This window comes from Protopterus annectens, chromosome 1.part2 (assembly GCF_019279795.1).
Source record: "Protopterus annectens isolate FY-2018-M chromosome 1.part2, PAN1.0, whole genome shotgun sequence".
Classification (NCBI taxonomy): Eukaryota; Metazoa; Chordata; order Ceratodontiformes; family Protopteridae; genus Protopterus; species Protopterus annectens.
In genome coordinates, this window is record NC_056727.1 from 1,133,012,765 (window position 1) to 1,133,033,079 (window position 20,315).

Below are 20,315 nucleotides of genomic sequence, written 5' to 3' on the forward strand. Positions count from 1 at the left end.
TCATACCAAAGTGTTTTCAGGTCATTATTACTAATTCTGTCTCCTCCTTGTGCTTTGTTTGGATCCAGTTTATGCAGTTCTTTTTCAATATAATTTAATTTCAATATCTGAAATTACCTGGATCTTACTAGGACAGCTTATTTGTTTATTTATTTGTCTTTGTTTACTGGGAAAGTCCAACTGGGTAATATCCATTTTCAGCAGACCCCCGGGGAGAAATCTCCATTTCCTTACACTGCATTGTACTAAGTTCCCGTTAAACACAGAGTAGTTACATTTCTATACAAGCATTAGTTACATTTATACATTCTAAGATTTTACAGAGGTTGAAGTTACTAAAGAAAGAGCCCGTGTGCAACTTAGTGGGTTGTATAGATAGTAGAAATGTATAAAAGTCATTTTGTCATTTCAGTAAGAGGTTGAGAGTATTCTGTTTAAGAAGAGTATTTGGAGAGTATTGTATTTTGAGCACAAAGTCTTAATCTTGTGATGAGCATGTGCACCAGGCTTGGTTAAGATGTTATTTATTTGTGTGGAGATACTATTCCAGAATTTAACAACATATTGGGAGTAGAGCGATTCTCCTGCAATATTATTTGACTTATTTGTAAGTAATAAGAGATTGTTACTAGAGCAGAGGTCCCTTGCTGGACAGTAGGGCAGTAATAAATGTTGTAGTGCTGGGCATTTTTCTGGTTAATGAATGAGTCTGTGTGCTGTAGTTAGTTGTGAATATGTTAGAGAGTTGTGTAGTTAGTCAGTTTAATTGCTTTAGCTATGATGATGTTGAGTCCTATTTGGGCAATTGGTGACAAATTTAGCTATTTTATTGTAGCAGGAGACAAGTTTCTTTATTTGAGTATTCTTTAAGTTTGTTAGGATAGGAGCAGCGCATAAGAAAGTTGGAAATAAGAAGGTGGTGGCTTGAGTTTTTCTTGCAGTATCTGTAAGGAATCCATTGATCCTATAAAGGCACCTAGTTTCTGGTGTGTAGACTTAATGATGTGCAGTATATGTTGGTCATATTTGAGATTGTCATCTATTATAATGCCTAGAAGTATACAATGAGTTATAGTTTCAATGACAGCATTATTTGCTGACTTTATGTTAAAATATTGCTTTTGATTTTGGCAACTTTTTGAGGTAAAAAGCATTAACTAAGTTTCCTCAGGGTTGAGTAGGAAGTTTGATTCTTTCAGCCAGGTTTCTACAGAGGAGAAAGATTTTGGAGTAAAGTCTTTGAGCTAATTTATTGTTGAGGCCGCACATATTAATGTTGAGTTGTCTACATACTGAACTAAACTTGCATGGTGAGTGGAGCTGTGGTGATCATTGATAAATATATTAGATAGGAGATGACCCAGGATAGAGCCCTGAGGGACATTTGGTAACTGGTAGAAAGGATGAGTAGGTTAGTTGTCATTTAATGGCTTTCTGCCTTCCAGATAGGTAACTTAGAAACCACACAAACAAGTATTATGAAAGTCCTATTGAGAAGAGTTGAACAAGCAGTTGTTGTTGTGAGACAGTATCAAATGTCTTTGACAAGTCTAAGAACATGATGGCCACAAGCAGATCATTGTATGTATTTTAGTTTATTATATTGGAAACATGTAGTAGTGCAGTAGTGGTGCTATGCTATGGCCTAAAGTCACATTGTGTTTCTGAGTGCAGGTTATCTGAGATTAGGTATTGCATCAGCTGCATATGGATGCATTTCTCTAATATTATGGAGAGGGGTTTGAGAGAATTGATATTGGTCTGTAGTTATTAAATTCTGTAAATTTGCTGCCTTTGTAGAATAGTATGATGTAGGATTTTTTTTCCACAGTGATGGGATGTATTTTTCTGCTGTAGACCTGTTAATTAGTATTGACAAAGTGAAGGTATGACTTCTGTGGCCATTTTTAGGTAGTCTGATAGTAGATGGTCTACAGCTACAGAAGTAGTTTTTAGTAAAGAGCAACTTCATTATGAGTAGGTACTGAACTAAAACTGAAGAGTTGTGGGTGGTTTTGATTCATCAGGGGTAGGTGGGCAGATAAATTAGTGTCTAAGAGAGATAATATTGATTGAATAAAGTAGGAATTAAACTGTGTGGGGATAGAGCCTGTCGTATTGTTTGTTTTGGAGAGGGAGTGGTGATCTTGCCAGGGTGGAGGAGTTTATTTAGTGACAAACAAGTGTTGGGTTGCTTTTATTTTTATTTTATTTTTATTTATTTATTTATTTATTTATTTAACATTTGTTGACCGGCAAAGTCCGACTAGGTTCCACAGATCCTGTTTTCAGTGGAGGCCCGGGGAGAAATGCTCCAGAAGCATGCTTTTATGTTTGTCTTGTAGGTTGGTATATTTTGCAAGCTGTCTAAGATATCTGATTTGATGGAAGGCATTTTGAGTTCTATTTTTATACCGGTTTCTCCAGGCTTTATCCCTTTTTATCATGATTTGTCATGGTGTGGGTGTGGACTTTGCTCTTCTGTTATGTACTGGTGCTAGATTATTTAACTAGATTATTTAATGCATGTAGGAATATGTTATTAAAGTGTTCTACAGCAGCATGGAGTGCCATTGTTCTAAGTTCATTCCAGTTATATTATTTTATTGTGTCATTTTAAATATCTTTGCTAAAATTGGTTATATTTCATATTTGATTATATATAATATGTTTATGTAGATTATGGTAAGTTCCAATGGCATATGTTAGCATGTGGTCACTTATGCTATCTGAAAGGAAGCCTGCATTTGTTAATTTGCCTGATTTGTTTGTAAGAATACAGTCTAATGTTGACTGTCTACCTGAAGTTTTATTGATTTTAGTAGGTGTGGTTACTAATTGTCTGAAGTTGTCCAAGTTCATGGATTCGGCGGGGATAGTGGAATTTATGAGTTGCCAGTCTATATGTATTTATCCAAGTATTATAGATTCATGGTTCATTTGTAAAAACTAAATGTAAACTCCAGCCAAGCTAGAACTTCCAATGAGTGACCTCCCAAACCTCCTGTGACAGAGGCACATGGGATATATGCAAATGACCCCTATGAACATCAGGTGTTTCAGCTATATGGCAATTCTGATTTCCCATGACTTTTATGTATGAAGTCGTTTTAATGGACAATTTCAGGCCAATAAAGCCAAACAGCTAGTGGGGTTTGCAGAGGCGATGATTACATATTCATGCCATGCACCATGTTTAAACATAAACAAGCATGGATTCATGGCAGCCAGGAAGCTATGTAAAGCAACACAAATAACAATTATGTTCACAATAGATGCAAACTAAGTTAGCGGGATTGTGTGAAATGCCACAATGATTACCAGGGTTTAACATATAGTAATGTATATGGTCCATACACAGTATAGGACAGTGTATACTGTGCAGAAAATTGTGAAATCCCATTCCAGGCATTCTATAGAAAAGTTGTATAAATGATCTGTAATGTAGATGGACTGCCATTTAAATAGTCAGTAGAAGTATGTGTAATGGATAGTGACACATAGATGAATTGGGTCTGTATCACATAGTCGAACTGTCATAAGTTCGACTATGTAAATATCAAACCCGGAAGTTCGAAATGCAAGAACTTCGAAGACTCAGAACAGCAAATTTTTTCCCAGGGAACACTTCAAACTCTTCCTAATGTGGGGGGCTTTGCTCTCCACACCCCCCAATGTGGGGGGTTGTGCCCCCCCTACGTAAATATACCAACTCCAAGATCACATCACAATGGAGGAAATAGCAAAGCTGTGGAAACGGCCCACCACATTTTTTCCCTGGGATAAATTCAGTGTTCTTCAGCTTCGCTATTTTGAGACTTCAAACTTCCCAGTTCGAAGTTTTGGCGTTCGGACAATTCTGCATTTAAACTAATGATATAGACCTGATGAATTGCAGGGAAAAAAATAGGGAAAGAGGACAGGTGGAACATTGTAATGTACAGCAGATGAGGGCATGTCAATGGAAGACAGTTGTATGAACACTAATCACGTATCAATATGGTACTGTAGGGACTGAACAGTCAAAATGTATATTATGTGACTGTCACACAATGTGACAAAACAATGGGGATGATGTCTTTGTGAGATAAGCATCCTTACATGAACAATGCATAGGACATCTATCAGGGATGTTATATACAACTGGGGTGTGCTGCATATTGTGAAGTTGTACAGACTGATTTGCCTGAATATGAGTGTAATTTCAGCAGAGATCTCCAACAAGTGGAACACAGTTTTAGTCTCATGGGCAACAGTAAAAGAAGCATGGATAATCATGGACAATATCAAACTAATACTACTAGTAATCCCATGTCTCTGACACAAAATATGTGATTCTGAGTGATCATGAATGGTTCTGCACAAACACACTTGTACAACTATTATGACATGTCAGCAATTTATGAGGGTAATTAAGCATACCATGCTGTCATTGTAACATCTGTAGTCCTTCACACAGCTATTTGGACATAGGATGTGTATGTCATTTGTGATGTATGTGACTTAAATAATGGACAAGAAAGGGCTTAGTAGACAGCCCTGATATGTGGACCTGATCACTCGATCTGAGATATAGGTCACTTCACACATTTCAACATATTTAGATGCCACATATCTCATACAGTGGTCTCCCACTTGGTCATATAGGTGTTCATGGCCACATCTGACAGTGTTGAGTGAATACTTCAGTGCAGATTTGTGTCAAATGACTTGGGCTTGTCAAGTTCAAATGGATGATAGTGTTGTCATCAAGCATGCCCTCAATACCTCTTTGAGAACATTTACCAGATATAACAGACAGGATGTAGCATTAACAACTCACACAGGTCTGTTGCATACAGCTGGGATATTACTAGTGTCCATTTAGAAAAGGTCTGTGATGACATGTTGACCTACCTCACAGATGAGGAGAGTCAGGATGTATCTATACATGCATGCATCAGGTGCTATCCTCTCAAACTTAAATGGTTGCATGTTGATGTATACCCTTCTATGGGAACATAGTCCATGTGGAGGTTGTGGCGAAGTGTGTATTCAACCATGGCAGGAAGGTGTATGTACTGAGTCATGCTATAGGTATCTGTGATGTTGTCACAGCCCACTGATTCTCTGTGATAGGCCTGGATCAAGGTCAGAGAATGCATACTGCCAATCTTGATTTGGCCTAGAGTTTTGACACACTCCCCCATTCAGGTATCATTGAGAAACTCTCCCAGACGGGATTATCCCTTACTTCACTATATGGTTAACCAGTTGGCTCACTGACAGGACACATACTGTGAAAGTTGGTATATCAACCTCTACCAGTAGATCTATCACCACTGGCATACCCCAGGGGTCTGTGCATGGACCTTTAACTTGTGGAATCTAATTCTTGGCAGTCCATGTTTGCTGATTGTTGCATATTGGGTGCAATCATTCAGTCTACCAATGAAAATATGCTACAGCAGGGGCTAAAATAGACAAATGATTTGGTGCCAAAGCCACACAGTCTAGAAATAAACATAAAAATGTGTGTTTATTTTGGCATTCTGCAAAGTGGAATACCCTGCTAGTTACAGCACCAACAACACTCCCCCAGTGTTGAAACCCAGTGGTGCAAGACCTGGGAAAACACATAGAGAGCAATCTGAACTTCAACCACCAAGTGTCCACAGTGGTATGGAAAGGCTACATTGTGCACCTCAGAAGTTAGGCCATTGTATTCTGATCTGCGGATTATATAACAGCACTGTACTCCAGCCTCATCAAAAAACTAATAGAGTATAATGCTCCCTTTTACATGTAGCTCACCAGACAACTACAGCAGCTAGAGAACACAGGGGTTTCTCACCAAGAAAATATAGGTTTACAAATCATGCCATGATGTATGTGGATAGAGTGAAAGCCCTGTCACTGTAATCTGTATCATATAGGATGAGGTGACTTGTGCCTGGTCTCCAGTGACTTGTGCCTGGTCTCCAGGCCAGTGTCTGATCCTGCCCTGGTGGGAATACTGCACATCCACAAATCAGCTATAGCTGATGACATCAGCAAAGTCTGATGAGAGGAACATGGTAATACCAGTGTCCCACATGCTAGTGTAAAATGCACTCTGAATTGTTAAGCAAGAAGGGCACACACACACACACACACACACACACACACACACACACACACACACACACACATTGACTGCAGTGAGAACAGAACCCCTACCTAAGTACACCTACTAGAGAACTCTGTATTTAACGCAAGCTCCACAGTTCAAGACTGACTTTTACAAGACTGTAGGACAACTTATGGTGGGTGACATTAGAAGAGGATGCTGGAGAGAATATGTTGGGAGGCTTACATTACATGGATGTATAGGGCTGTTTGATTGCCAAAATACTGTCAATCCATGGAGTGGTAACTGTCAGATGCACACTTATGTTCTTATGGCTAGATAGACACACACACACCTTCTTGATGACTGCAGTCAGAACAGAACCCCTACCTGTCTAAGTATACTGACTAGTGAGCACAGTACTTTATGCTAGCACCACAGCACAAGTCTGAGTTTTACAAAGTTGCAGAACAACTTATGGTGGATGACATCAGCACTGGATGTTGGAGAGTAGATGTTGGGAAGCTTGCATGGAATGGATGTGTAGACTTTTGCAAGTGTCAGAATGCTGCCATTCCATGGAATTGGAGTGGCAACTGTCAGATACACACTTATGCTCTTCTGGCTAGATACACACACACACACACTTTCCAGTTGACTGCAGTGAGAACAGAACCCCTGCCTATCTAAGTACACCAGCTAGAAAACACAGTACATTACACAAGCGCCACAGCACAAGTCTCAGCTTTACAAGACTACAGAATAACTTGTGGTAGATGACATCAACACTGGATGTTGTAGAGAAGATGCTGGGAGGCCTGCATGAAATGGATGTGTAGGCATGTTCAACTGTCAAAATATGTCATGTTCTGCATGTTACCACACTGATGAGTGTGCAATGAGTAGTATGTGGTGGTTGTGTTCCAATGTGCAGGTATAGTTTAAAACACAGCTTTACAAACTATATGCAAACAGGTATCCACATTACTACAAGTATTTGAAAATATGAATGTGTATTTTCATTCTAAAGACATGTATGGTATATCACACAGCATTTGTTATTAATTTATGTATTGCAGTTGATATATTTGTTAACAAGTACTGAGAGACCAGGGTTGCAGTGCATGGGGAAGATAACACATGGCTGCATTGTAAATATCTGACATATCCTTAGATAGGTCCTTTATTTTGTTATGTTTCTACATGTAATTTCATGACATGAAGAATAAATGGACAGTAAACATAACTAATACATGGTAATATTTACTTTGCATTGCACAACATTTAGCAGTGGGTTTACACAATGGCTGGCAAAGTAATTTGTGCAAGCAGGATGCACAGTTTTACTACTTTCCCTGTTTGTGCAAAGTTAAGCAGTGTGCAAATGCAAGGCTTTTTGCTAAAATTATAAGAGTTAGTATTGAGTGTATGAAACACACCTGCTGCTGAATCTGTGGCAGCAGGTGTAAATGTATTGGCATATTTCCTTTTGAGCCCAGATGATACTGGGTTCAAATCTAGGTGTATGTAATACTTTTAAATAAATAGTGATAATTAAATGGAATTATTCTTTATATTACATTCACGCTATGTTACTGTGTGTTACCTTAGTACAGTGTGTTTAAGCAGTATTGCATGGAGGTAACTACACCACTGAAGAGTTGTTCACCATTGCTTGACAATGATGCATGTTGCTAAACTCTGGGCAAACACAGAGACAAATAAGCGAAGGGCTTCATTGCTGTAATTAGCATGCCATGGTGTTTACTGAGGTTTCATTCATCTACACACTATGTAGATCTGCTTACTGAATCCAAAACAGTGTGCTACTGATGCACACACACCTTGGGATTCAGTGCTTTACACAAAGGCTACATGGAGTTTACACGTATGCTCAGTGAAGCTCAGTGAGCAGCAATGTTAATTACATATTCATGCTGTGTGCTATGTTTAAACATAAATAAGTGCATTTTTGGCTGGCAAAAGTGTTGGTGGCCAGGAAACTATGTAAGGCAACATGGATAGCAAACCTGTGTACATAAGAGCACAGGTGGTTAGTGTTTTTCCATGGAAGGCCACAGTGATCACCAGGGTTTAACATATAGTCATCATAGCTGTCTTACAAGAAATCTAGACAAAGACCATCATAGTGCTGGGACCGTGACCCAGAAATAGGGACAGATTTTACATATTTGCTCTTTGTAACTTAGAAATGTGCTAGAATAACAAGGTTTGTGCTAAAATACACTTTCTGAAGGATATGATGTCTGAAACTCAAATATATGCAATTATTTAGTGACATAATTCCTGAGATCATCCCAGTGATATGGCAAAAAAACACAAATGATATAAGGAACAGACCAAAGATATAACAAAAAATCTGGACAGTTGAGAGATATGAAGCTATGCATATGATCCAAACACAGTACAGGACCGTGTTTACAATGCAAAGTATTGTATAATCCCATTCCTGGCATTCTGTACTGAAGTTGTGTAAATGAAAGTATACATGGACTGCCACGTAAAAAAACATTCAATAGATGAGTGTGTATTGAATAGGGACCACAGATTATTGTAGGAATGAACACAAGGAAAGAGGACAGGTGAAACAACCTAATGAACAGTAGATGAGGGCATGTTGATGGAAGACAGCTGTAGCAGCAACACCAATCACATATCAATATGGTACAGTATTGACTGCACAGTGAAAATGTGTATTATGTGACTGTCACACAAGGTACATAACAATGGGGAAGATGTTGTGAGATAGGCATCCTTACATGAACAATGCAGAGGACATATATCTGGGTTGTTATATACAATTAGGGTAGGTTGCATCTTGTGAACTGTGCAAACTGATTTGCCTGAATATGAGTGTAATCACAGCAGAGGTCTTTAGAAGTAGAAAACATGTAAAGGCTCATGGACAACATTAAAAAAAGCATGTACAATCATGGACAATAGCAGAATAATACCACCAGTAATCCCATGTCTCTGACATAACATATGTGATTTAGAATGATGAGAGATGGATCTGCACAAACACACCTGAACAAGCTATTATGACATGTCTGCACTCTATGAGGGTAATCATGCACACTGTCCTGACTCTGTACCATCTGCTGGAGGTGTTAAGAGGGACACTGCTATATCTGTATGTGACATTATGATCAATACAGGCTACTTGGGTCTATATCACTCTGTTGAATAGTCTATGCATCAAATCACTATTATTCAAACTCACTTAAGCAAAAGCTCATTTCAACAAATGATTGTTTAAGTGAAATTTTTTCTCAGGGAAGGAAGTAGTTGGCCATCATCTCAAATTTGCCCTGTTCCCCACTGTAGTGTGATATTGGAGTTGGTATATTTAGTTGGGGAGTGTGGGAATGAAGCCCCCCACTTTGCTTAGTTTGAAATTGTGTAGTGTTTGTAACAGTTAGTAGCTGGCCCACTATTTTTTTCCATTGGAGTATTTTCACTGGAATGATCGTTCACTGAACTAAGCTTTTTCTTAAGTGAATTTGATTAACAGACATTCAATGAGTAGACTATTTAACAAAATAATACAGACCCAGATTAGCACAATCCACACTGTCACAAATGTTACCCATGCCATTAATGTTGCCAAACAGCTATGTAAGGACTGTGTGCATCACCGGAACAGATATTACACATGCATCTAGTTAGTGTAACAATTTGATGGGGGTTCTGCAATATTAGACAGTAATGTTTATGCCACAAAAAGAATACCTAGGTATAACGAGTAAGATGTGTGACAGATAACTGTGGAAAGGATGGTACACTTCACTGACACATCGCTGTAAGATGCGTACATGAAGAAGGGTGCATTGTATTCAGTTATTGGTGCGATGAAGGATGTGAACTATGGAGGTATTTTGGCCTATGATGTGGTTGTCATTCACATACTCATTAGTTGTGTTACATACAAGGGAGTAGTCAGCACTGTGGCCACATGCTGGTGGACGTTCACCATACCATCTGCCCCAGGACACAGATCACATACCTTTTGGTCTGATTATAGGGGGTGATGTCTATTTTATATTTGGGTTGTGTGTTTGTTTTCATTATGTAACAAATTCTGCCATGTTTCTGTGTAATTGCAGGTATTGTCATGGCTGTGGCAGATATTTGGTGTGTGATACTATCTGTACTATACTAATACCACAGCCAGAGTCAAAGATTGCTCACAATTTGTAGTCCTTCAGACATCTGTTTGGACACAGGATGTGTATGTCATTTGTGACTTAAATAATAGGCAGGAAAGAGCCTATCAGACAGCCCTGATACACAGACCTGATCACTTGAGCTGAAATATAGGTCATTTCATACATTCCAACATATTTATATGCCACATATCTCATACAGTGGTTTTCCCCACTTGGTGATATAGATGCTCATGGCCACATCTGACAGTGTTGAGTGAATACCTCAGTGCAGATTTGTGTCAAATGCCTTGGGCTTGTCAAGTTCAAAAGGATGATAGTGTTGTCATCATGCATGCCCTCGATGACCTCTTTGAAGACATCTGCCAGATGTAAAAGACATGATGTAGTATTAAGATCTCACACAGATCTGTTGCATACAGCCGGGATATTACTAGTGTCCATTTAGAAAAGGTCTATTATGACATGCTAGTCTACTTCACAGATGAGGAGAGTCAGGATGTGTCTATACATGTATGCATCGGGTGCTGTCTTCCCCCAACTCATATGCATGCATGTTAATATACACCCATCTACAGAAACATAGTCTGTGTGGAGGGTGTGTTGTGTGTATTCAACAGTGTCAGCAAGGTGTATGTGCTGAGTCATGCAATAGGTGATCTATGATCTCACAGCCAATTGATTCTGTGTGATAGGCCTGGATGAAGGTAAGTCAGTGCATACTGCCTATCCTGATTTGGCCTAGGGTTTGGACACAATCTTCCTTGCAGATATCATTGAGAAACTCTACAGGCTCGGGATTAACTCTTACATCATTAGACAGGTATCTAATTGGCTCACTGACAGAATGCATACTGTGATACTGGTGAATCAACCTGTACCAGTAGAGCTGTCACCACTGGCATACCACAGGGATATGTGCTTGTCCATTTACTGTTTGGAATCCATTTCTTGACAGTTCAGGCTAAAGTATATGGACTTTGGCTTACTGCGTTTGCTGATTCTTGCATACTGGGTGCAATCACTGAGTCTGCCTATGATGATATACTATAGGAGGGGCTAACACAGATAAATGATTGGTGACAAAGCAACATGGTCTACAAATAAATGAAAAAAATGTGTCTTTATTTTGTCCTTCTGCAAAGTGGAATTCCCTGCTAATTACAGCATTAACAACAGTCCAGCTGTGCTGAAACCCAGTAATGCAAGCACTGGGAGCACACATAGATAGTAATCTAAACTTTGACCACAAATTGTCCACACTGGTATTGAAAGCCTATGCTGTGCACATCATAAGTCATGCCATCGTATTCCGGTCTGTGAATTAAATTACACAACTGTACTCAAACCTTATAAGAACACGAATAAAGTATACTTCTCTCTTTTGCTTGTACCTCACCAGACACATGCAACAGCTGGGGAGTCCATAGGGACTTCTCTCCAGGAAATCTCAGGGCTTACAAACCACGCCATGATGTATGTGGATAGACTGAAAGCCATGTCACTGTATTTTGTATTGTATAGGATGAGGTAACATTGGCCTGTCCTCCAGGCCAGTCTCTGACCCTGCCATTGTGGGAATAGTGCACATCCACAAATCTGATATAGCTGCTGATGTCAGCATAGTCTGGTGTGGAGAATACATTAATAATAGTGTCCCACGTGCTGGTGTAAAGACTCTCTGTAATGTCAAGCATGTGCATGAACAGCACACACCCGCACACATACACTGCGGTTGACTGCAGTAAGAACAGAACCCCTACCTATCTAAGTACACAGACTATCGAACTCTGTATTTAAGGCAAGTGCCATAGCTGAAGTCTGACTTGGATTGTCTCAGACAGCACTTTATAGCTGATGACATCAGTAGTGTCTGGTGAGCAGAATATGGTAATAACAGTGTCCCACATGCTAGTGTAAAAGGCTCTCTGTAAGGTCAAGTAAGTGCACAAACAAACACACACACACACACACACACACACACACACACACACACACACACACACACACACACACACACACACACACACACACGCATACACATCCCATTTAACTGCAGTGAGAACAGTCCCCCTAACTAGGTACACAGACCACAGAACTCTGTATTTAAGGCTAGGAATACAGCTGAAGTCTGACTTGGACTATCTCAGACAATACTTTAATGCTGATGACATCAGCCGTGTCTGGTGAGGACAATATGGTAATACCAGTGTCCCACATGCTGGTGTAAAACGCTCTCTGCAATGTCAAGCAAGTACACAAACACACCAGCTGACTTCAGTGAGAACAGAACCCCTACATATTTAAGTACACAGACTACATAACTCTGTATTTAAGGCAAGTGCCACAGCTCAATCCTGACTTGACCTGTCTCAGACAACACTTTGGAGATGATGATGACATTAGCAGTATCTAGTGAGGAGAATATGGTAATAACAGTGTCCCACATTTGGTGTAAAAGGCTCTCTGTAATGTCAAGCAAGTGCACAAACACACCCACACACACACTCACACACACACACACACACACACACACACACACACACACACACACACACACACACACACACACACATATTCACAAGTTGACTGCAGTGAGAACAGAACCTGTACCTAAGTATGCAGACTACAGAGCTCAGTACTTTATGCAGGTGCCATGGCAAAAGTATGACTTTTACAAGGCTGCAGGACAACTTATAGTAGATGACATCAGCACTGGATGTAGGAGAGAAGATTCTGGAAGGCCTGCATAGGAGGTTACTAGGCTAATGGCTGTAGGGTCTTTACAAGGCTACCTGTGTAAAAACCCAAGTAAGCTTACTGAGCATAGTTAGATGGTCATTGTTAGCACAGCAATTTTATGATCAGCACATACTACCCTTGTCTGTGAGGGATATAGGTGTCGCCACTGGGGTGAATTTATGACCACCCATCCAGTTGTCAAGGTTACGCTTGACTATGGTCATTGAGAAGCACTGGTTCACATGCAGTGGAAGACTATTCCAGAAAAGTGGCAATGTTGGAGAGATATATCTGTCTCTCCGGCATGTTCTGTTTATATCACTGGCTAGGTTGAGATCTCTGGAGTAGGTTATTCTTGTCCCGTTTGACTTGCAGATGTCCAGCATTTCCAGTAGGGCAGGGCCTCAGACTGCTCTGTAGGCCAGGTACAGATCACCTCTCAGCAGCTGGAATGATACTGAATACAGTGAGATGGCTCAGTGTTTCCATGTATGTCATGTTTTGGAGGCTCTGGATTCTCCTTGTCAGAAACCTTTCTGGTTTCTTTATTTGCTGCAGGTGTCTGGTGATGAACATACAGAATAGAGCATTGTCCTCAATTAGTGGCCTGATAAGGGTCGAGTATGGGGGAGCTATGACCTCCCTGGTCTTGGATGCAATTCCCTTATATATGAGGTGTGCAATGTAGAATGCATGTCTTACCACTATGGACACATAGTGATCGAAGTTTAGATTGCTATCAACCTGTGTTCCCAAGTCTCGCACCACTGAGTTTGAGCTTAAAGGGAACAACAAGGCATTTTTTGCATTACGTTTCAATCCGTGAGTTTGGCACTAATCATTCGTCTGCGTCAGCCCTTTTTGTAATACGTTAACATCCTTGGAGGACTCTAAATGATTCCGCCCAGTTGACAGTCATCTTCAAACTTGATATGCCATAGGCCATCTACCTTCACCTAAATGTCAGAGAAATATTTTCTAAACAGTACAGGGCCCAGAACATATCCTTGTGGTACTGTACTGGTAACTGGTCTACTGGTGGAGGTAGACTCCCAAACATTAATAGTGTGTGTTCTGTCAGTGAGCCAGTTGACTACCCATCCAGTAATGTATGGCTTAATCCCCAGATGGTATATTTTCTCTATGATACCTGAATGGGGGATTCTTTCAAAGGTATTGGCTAAATCAACATAGGTGGTATGTCCTGTTTAACCTCATCCAGGGCTTTGGGGCATTATAAAAGAAGTCCAGTAGGTTTAATATACAAGATCTAGGCTTGAAAAAAACAAACTGGGTTGGGTCAAGAGTGCTAAAGGTCACATATGTCTCTATGGATAAGGACAATGATGTTTCTTTTCATAGCCTTGCGGATAAGGATGGTTATGCTTATGGGTCAATAGTCTCCAGGGTCAGTTGATGGATGTGAAGGCATGTTCAACCGTGAAAATATTTCTATTTCTGCATGTTACCAGATTAATGTGTATTGCATGTCTTACAACATGTCATATCAATTTATGCAGAGCAGGAGATATATTTTGTGAACAAGTACGGAGACCACAGGGTTGCAGTGCATGGGGGGAGGCAACACATGGCTGCATTGTAAATATGTGACATATTGTGAGACTGGTCCTTCATTTTGTTATGTTTCCACATGAAGTTTCATGGTATAAAGAATAAATGTACAGTAAACAGCACTAATACAGATTAATATTTACTTTGTATAGTGCAGGGGCCAACAGCGGGATTTGAGCAATGTTTGGCAAAGTGTCTGGACATGTGAGGTACACATTTCCATTACTTTCCCTGTTTGCACATAGTTAAGCAGTGCACAAATGCAAGCCACATTTCTAAACATCTGAGAGTTAGTACTGACTGTATGAAACACACCTGCTGTTTAACTGAATCTGTCACAGCAGGTGTAAATACATTAACACATTTCTTTTTGAGCCAGATTATACTGGGTTGGAATACAAGTGTATCTAATAATTTTAAATAAACAGTAATTTATTTATTTATTTATTTATTTCAGTTTCATTACCGGGGAGGTCCACTGGGCTTGGGGGCCCATTTTCAGTGGAGGCCCGGGGAGAAAAGCTCCACAGGAAACAACAATTTTAATTACATGAAAAATTCAAACACAGTTTACATTACAAATAACAGGTTGCTGTAAATAGCCTACAATACAAATATCAGGTTGCTACAAATAGTAAAAATATTAACAATTTCTGTTATGTTCAGGAGGAAAAACAGGCATATAGTATAAAAAACAAGAATTTACTGTTTAGTTGCTTATGCAATTAATATTTTAAAAGGGGTTAGGAAGGTAAAGAGGTTAGCTTGGAGAGAAGGGGGAAGATAGCTTGAGAGGTGTGGGCTGAAGAGTGCAGTTGCATATCCTATTTAGATAGAGGTGAGAATGAAGTTGGGTTTTGAAGTTATTTAGGTTGTTGCAGGTTCTTAGTGAGGTTGGCAGGGCATTCCATTTTTTAGCTAGGGTAAAGGATAAGAGAAGCTGACCTGCTGGGCCCTTGGGTTTTTGTACTGTGATCAGGTTTTGGTGAGAAGATCTAAGGGATCTAAAGGGGGTATAAGGTTTTAGAATATTGGAAAAAGCAGGGTAGTTGGTAGGATGGAACAGTAATTTGTGGGCTCTGGTGATTTGGAGAAAGTAAAGTTGATTGGGGAGTTCAAGCCAGTTTAGAGAGTGAAGGGAGGTGCAGTGATGAGAGGAGGATTTGGCATTAGTGGCAAATTTGGAGATTTTGTTGTAACATTGTTCCAATTTGGAAGTAAGTGTGGATGATAGATTAGTGAGCAGAGGAGCGCCATATAGTAGAGAGGGAAGGAGGTAGGTAGATGCAAGGGTTAGCCTGGTGGGAGGAGACAGAAAGTGGTTTCTATACAGTAAGCCACGTTTTATGTGTGTTTTTTTGATGTTTAGCTGGATATGAGTATTAAATTTTAGTTGGTCATCAATCATAACACCAAGAAGTTTGGTGGAGGTTACGATGTCAATAGTGGAGTTGTTAAGGCTGGTAATTTGGAATGAGTTTTTATCAAGAGATGAGGATTTGGAATGAGAGAAAAGGAGGATCTTAGTTTTGTTTGCAATTAGGGAGAGGTGATTTTGGAGCATCCAGTTTTCAGTGATTGAAAAAGCTCTTTGTTTTAGAGTTTGGAGCTCTGTTAGGTTAGAAGTGCAGCAGATCAAAGTGGAATTGTCACCGTATTGCACAATTGTGGTGTTGAGAATGGCTTTGTGGAAGTCATTAATAAAGATATTAAATAGTAATGGGTCAAGTATGGAACCTTGAGGTACTCCAGTAGGGGTAGGAAGGAAAGTAGAAGTGGCTTGGCCCCATTTCACAGCTTGGGACCTATTTAAAAGGTAGCTAGAAAACCAGGAAAGAGTTTTTTGGCTAAGGTTGAGATTAGAGAGATGGTTTAGAAGGTGGGTGTGGGAGATGGTGTCAAAAGCTTTGGATAGGTCTAGTAGAACGGAGGATACTACGTTACAGGAGTCACGTGCAGAATTCACAGAATGTAAGAAGGAGAGAAGGGCGGTGTTAGTACTGTGTCCTGAGCAGAAGCCGTGTTGGGTAGGAGGGAGTAGTTGGTGTTTGGTAAGGAATGGCACGAGTTGCAGGTGGATGCATTTTTAAAGGATTTTGGATATAGGGGAGAGGATGGCTATGGGACGGAAATTGGTGACATTACAATTTTTGCCACCTTTATGGAAAGGAAGAATGAAATCAGAGCGCCAGAGTTTAGGTACATAGGATTCAAGTAGAGACCTATTAATTAGGATGCTGATAGGTAGAGCAATGGTGTCAGACTATTTTTAGGAAGGAGGATGGGATGCTGTCAGGGGCATTGGAGCAAGGCTTTAGTTTATAGAGCAGTTTCTTTATTAGGTCGGTGGATATGGGTTTGAGTTTGAAAGAGGGGAGAGAAGGGAAGGGAAGATTTATCTGGGGGGAGGAGGGTTGTTGTTGGTGAAAGTCTTGGTTAGCTCAGCGATGGAAGAGGTGAAGAAGGAATTGAATAGTGAGGCAATTTCTGGGTCAGATTTGCTGGTATCAGGACAGGGTTGGTTTTTGTATCTGGCCTAAGGAGGGAATTAATAGAGTTCCAGAATTGTTTGGGATTTCTTGCGTGGTTTTCTTGTAGTTTGATGTAGTAAGACTTTTTATCTGTAATGACTAGTTTTTTGGCAAGGTTTCTTAATTGCTTAAACTTAAAGAAGATGTCTGGCTGTTTGTGTTTAAGGTAGGCTTTTCAGGTTTTATCCCTTTGTAGCATAATCTTTTTTGTATCATTGGTGAGCCAAGGGGTGGTTTTTGTTTTGATTCTTTTTCTGCTTATAGGAGCTAGGGAGTTAAGGACAGTTAAGAATGTAGAATTGAAATAGTCAATGGCTTCATCTAATGGCAGTGTTTTTAGAGGGTTCCAGTTAGTTAGCTTAAGGGAGTTAGAGAAAGAAGTAGGATTAAAGTTAGTTAGGTTACGAGTTTGAATGTAGTGGTGAGAGTGTGGGGAGGAGTGAGTGGCTTGAATGGAGAAGGCAGGAAGGTGGTCTCCTAATGGGTCAAGAGTGACACCAGATTTTAAAACTTTGTTAGGATGAGATACTAGTATCCAGACAAGTATGGTGCCAGGGGGATTAGTTTTGTTAGGTCTAGTAATGGAGTTAGTAAGTTGAGTGAAGTTGAATAGGTTGATAGTTATGGAGGGATTAGGATTACTGATTTTTCCCCCAGGCAATATTTACATCTCCCAAAATGAAGGTTTCTAGCTTAATATTGGAGGAGGACAATGAGAGGATGTCTTCCAGTGTATTGGTATTGTTACCAGAAGGAATATAGAGGGAAATAATGCAGATGCTTTTGTGGTTGTTTATTTTTAGTATGCCAATTATTAGTTCAGCATTATTGAAAGAAGGGATGGTGTTAGGGTATGGGGTCATAGTTAAGAGGTTGGAGTAGATTAAAGCCACTCCACCACCTCTTCTATTAGTGCAGTCAGATCAGAAAGAATGAAATCCTGGAGGTAGGAATTCAGAGTCATTAATGTGAAGTTTTAGCCAGGTTTCAGTGATGGCTGCTATGTCAGGGGAGTTGTGAGTGAGCCAGGCATGGAAGAGGGTTAATTTATTTTTTAAGCTTTGGGTGTTGATAGTGTGGAACTTGAGGTTTTTATTAGAGGTTTTGTTGTTGGTGCATGGGTGATTTGTAGGAGAGAAGTTTGGACCTGGATTGGGGTGTATATCACCAGCTAAGTAAAGGAAAGTGGGATTGGGGATACGTTTATTAGTTTTGTATTTTGATAGATGAGGCTGGTAGTGATTTGGTTTAAGTTTGTAGTTATTGTTTGAGATAGGGAAAAGTTTTACTTTTAAGAGAAGAAGAGGGTGGGAGGGAACTAAAGAAGCTGAGATGTTGTGGAAGTGGGATGTAAGGTGGTGCTGGGGAGAAAAAGGAGGAGAGAGTAAATGGAAGTCAGTATAGGAGGTTATTTGGTATAGAGATAGTAGAAGGAAGGTGAAGGATGAGAAGAGAAGGACTTTGGAAGGAAGGCTGAGCATGGTAATAGGAGACAGATAAGATTGAAAGAGAGGGTGATGTGAATTGGGTGTGTTGGGGGTGTGGTGGAGAGAAGTAGGTAGGGTGGAGGAAGGGGAGGGGAAGTTGCATCCTGATTGGTTGGTGAAGAGGGTAGGACTAATAGAAAGGTGTATCCTGATTGGTTGGAGAAGAGGGTGGGACTATTGGGCAGGTGATAAATCTAGAACCACTGGGGGTGGGTGGAAATTGGGGGCAGGGTAGGGGAGCGGAGTGAGCCCGCATGGCAAACGGAGCGGGAAGGGCCAAGAAGGCAGGAAGGCCCAAAAACAATCAGTGACCTGAGGCTGGAGAAGGAAAACCACTGCAGAGGTGCAGGTATATGGTTACAAACTTTGTTTTTGTAGTAAAAAACTTAGTTCCTTTAACTTTAGTTGGTGGAAAACTCTCTAAAAGCAAGTATTTAGGTGTGGAGAGATAAAGTACAGCTTTCTTGGTGAAGGGCAGATACACTTTCTAAGCAGACTGAGTTAGTGGAGAGTAAGTTAGTGGAGAGGCACGTTTTTCTGCTCTTATTGTTAGGAGTATGCTGCTACCTAGTGGAAAAAGGAGGGAGGTGCACTCAGAGGAGAAGAGGTTCCACATAGAAGTCAGGTGTATAGAGATTAGATAGAGGTAATTGTGGTGAGTAGACTGTAAACCAAGGATGGTGTTGGAGGGGGGCCTGTGCAATGACCACTGGTAGGCTGCTTTCACTCGTACCAAGGTAGAATGCTGCTCCATTTAGGTAGATGCTAGAAAACATATGTAAGACAGATTACATACACTGAGTCTCTTTAGGGAGATAGGGTCCCAGTAAACTTAATATAGATCAAGCAGATTGTCCACCGCCGTCTTCTCTTTGAAAGGAGGGATATTCTGTCTGGCAGTGAAGAAGGGGGAAACACCTTGGGGAGCGGCTGAAAAGAAGAGTGAGAAAAAGAAACAGTTAAAAAATGGGGTAGGGGAAAATAGGAAGGAGGAGAGTGCAGGAAGTAGTGAATGCACACTAGAGGAGGGAGTTTTATAGTGTGGAGTGAGAGGAGGGGAGAAAGGGAGAAGGGACAGAAGTGTAGTCAGAGGGAGAGAGAAATAAAGTAGCAGAGAGGTAGGAAAAATGAAAGGTGGAAACAATTGTGCAGTAGAAGGTCCACAGGTTATGATAAACTTCATACGGTAATTCAACATGCAAACAATAGATAGGTAACAGGATTACAGGTGCTTAGAGCAATCAGAGACTGTTTTTGTTGTTCAAATAGCAGTAATTAAAGCAAATATTCCTAGGTGGGAGAATAATCCAAAGCAGTAACTACATGAAAAACAGTTATTACATTCAGTTAAACACATAAAGACAATCAGTTGAGGCAGGCCTTAGGGGATAGCAATATATAAATACAAGACAGCAAAATGCAATGCCTATAATACTACAGAGACTATGTTGTTAAAACCGCAGAAAATAGTATTTAGACTTCAGTTAGGTGGAAAAACAGACACTGATTATGCAGTAGCAAGTTTAAAGGCAATAGTCGCTATGGTTTTTAATAATAATAATAATAAGTAATAATGGAATGACAATAATTCTGTATAGTGCATGTGTTGCTGTGTGCTGGCATTACACAGTGGGGTTAAGCGACATTGCGCGGAGGTAACCTTAACATTTTAGGGCCGCTCACTGTTGCTTGACATTGGTACACAATG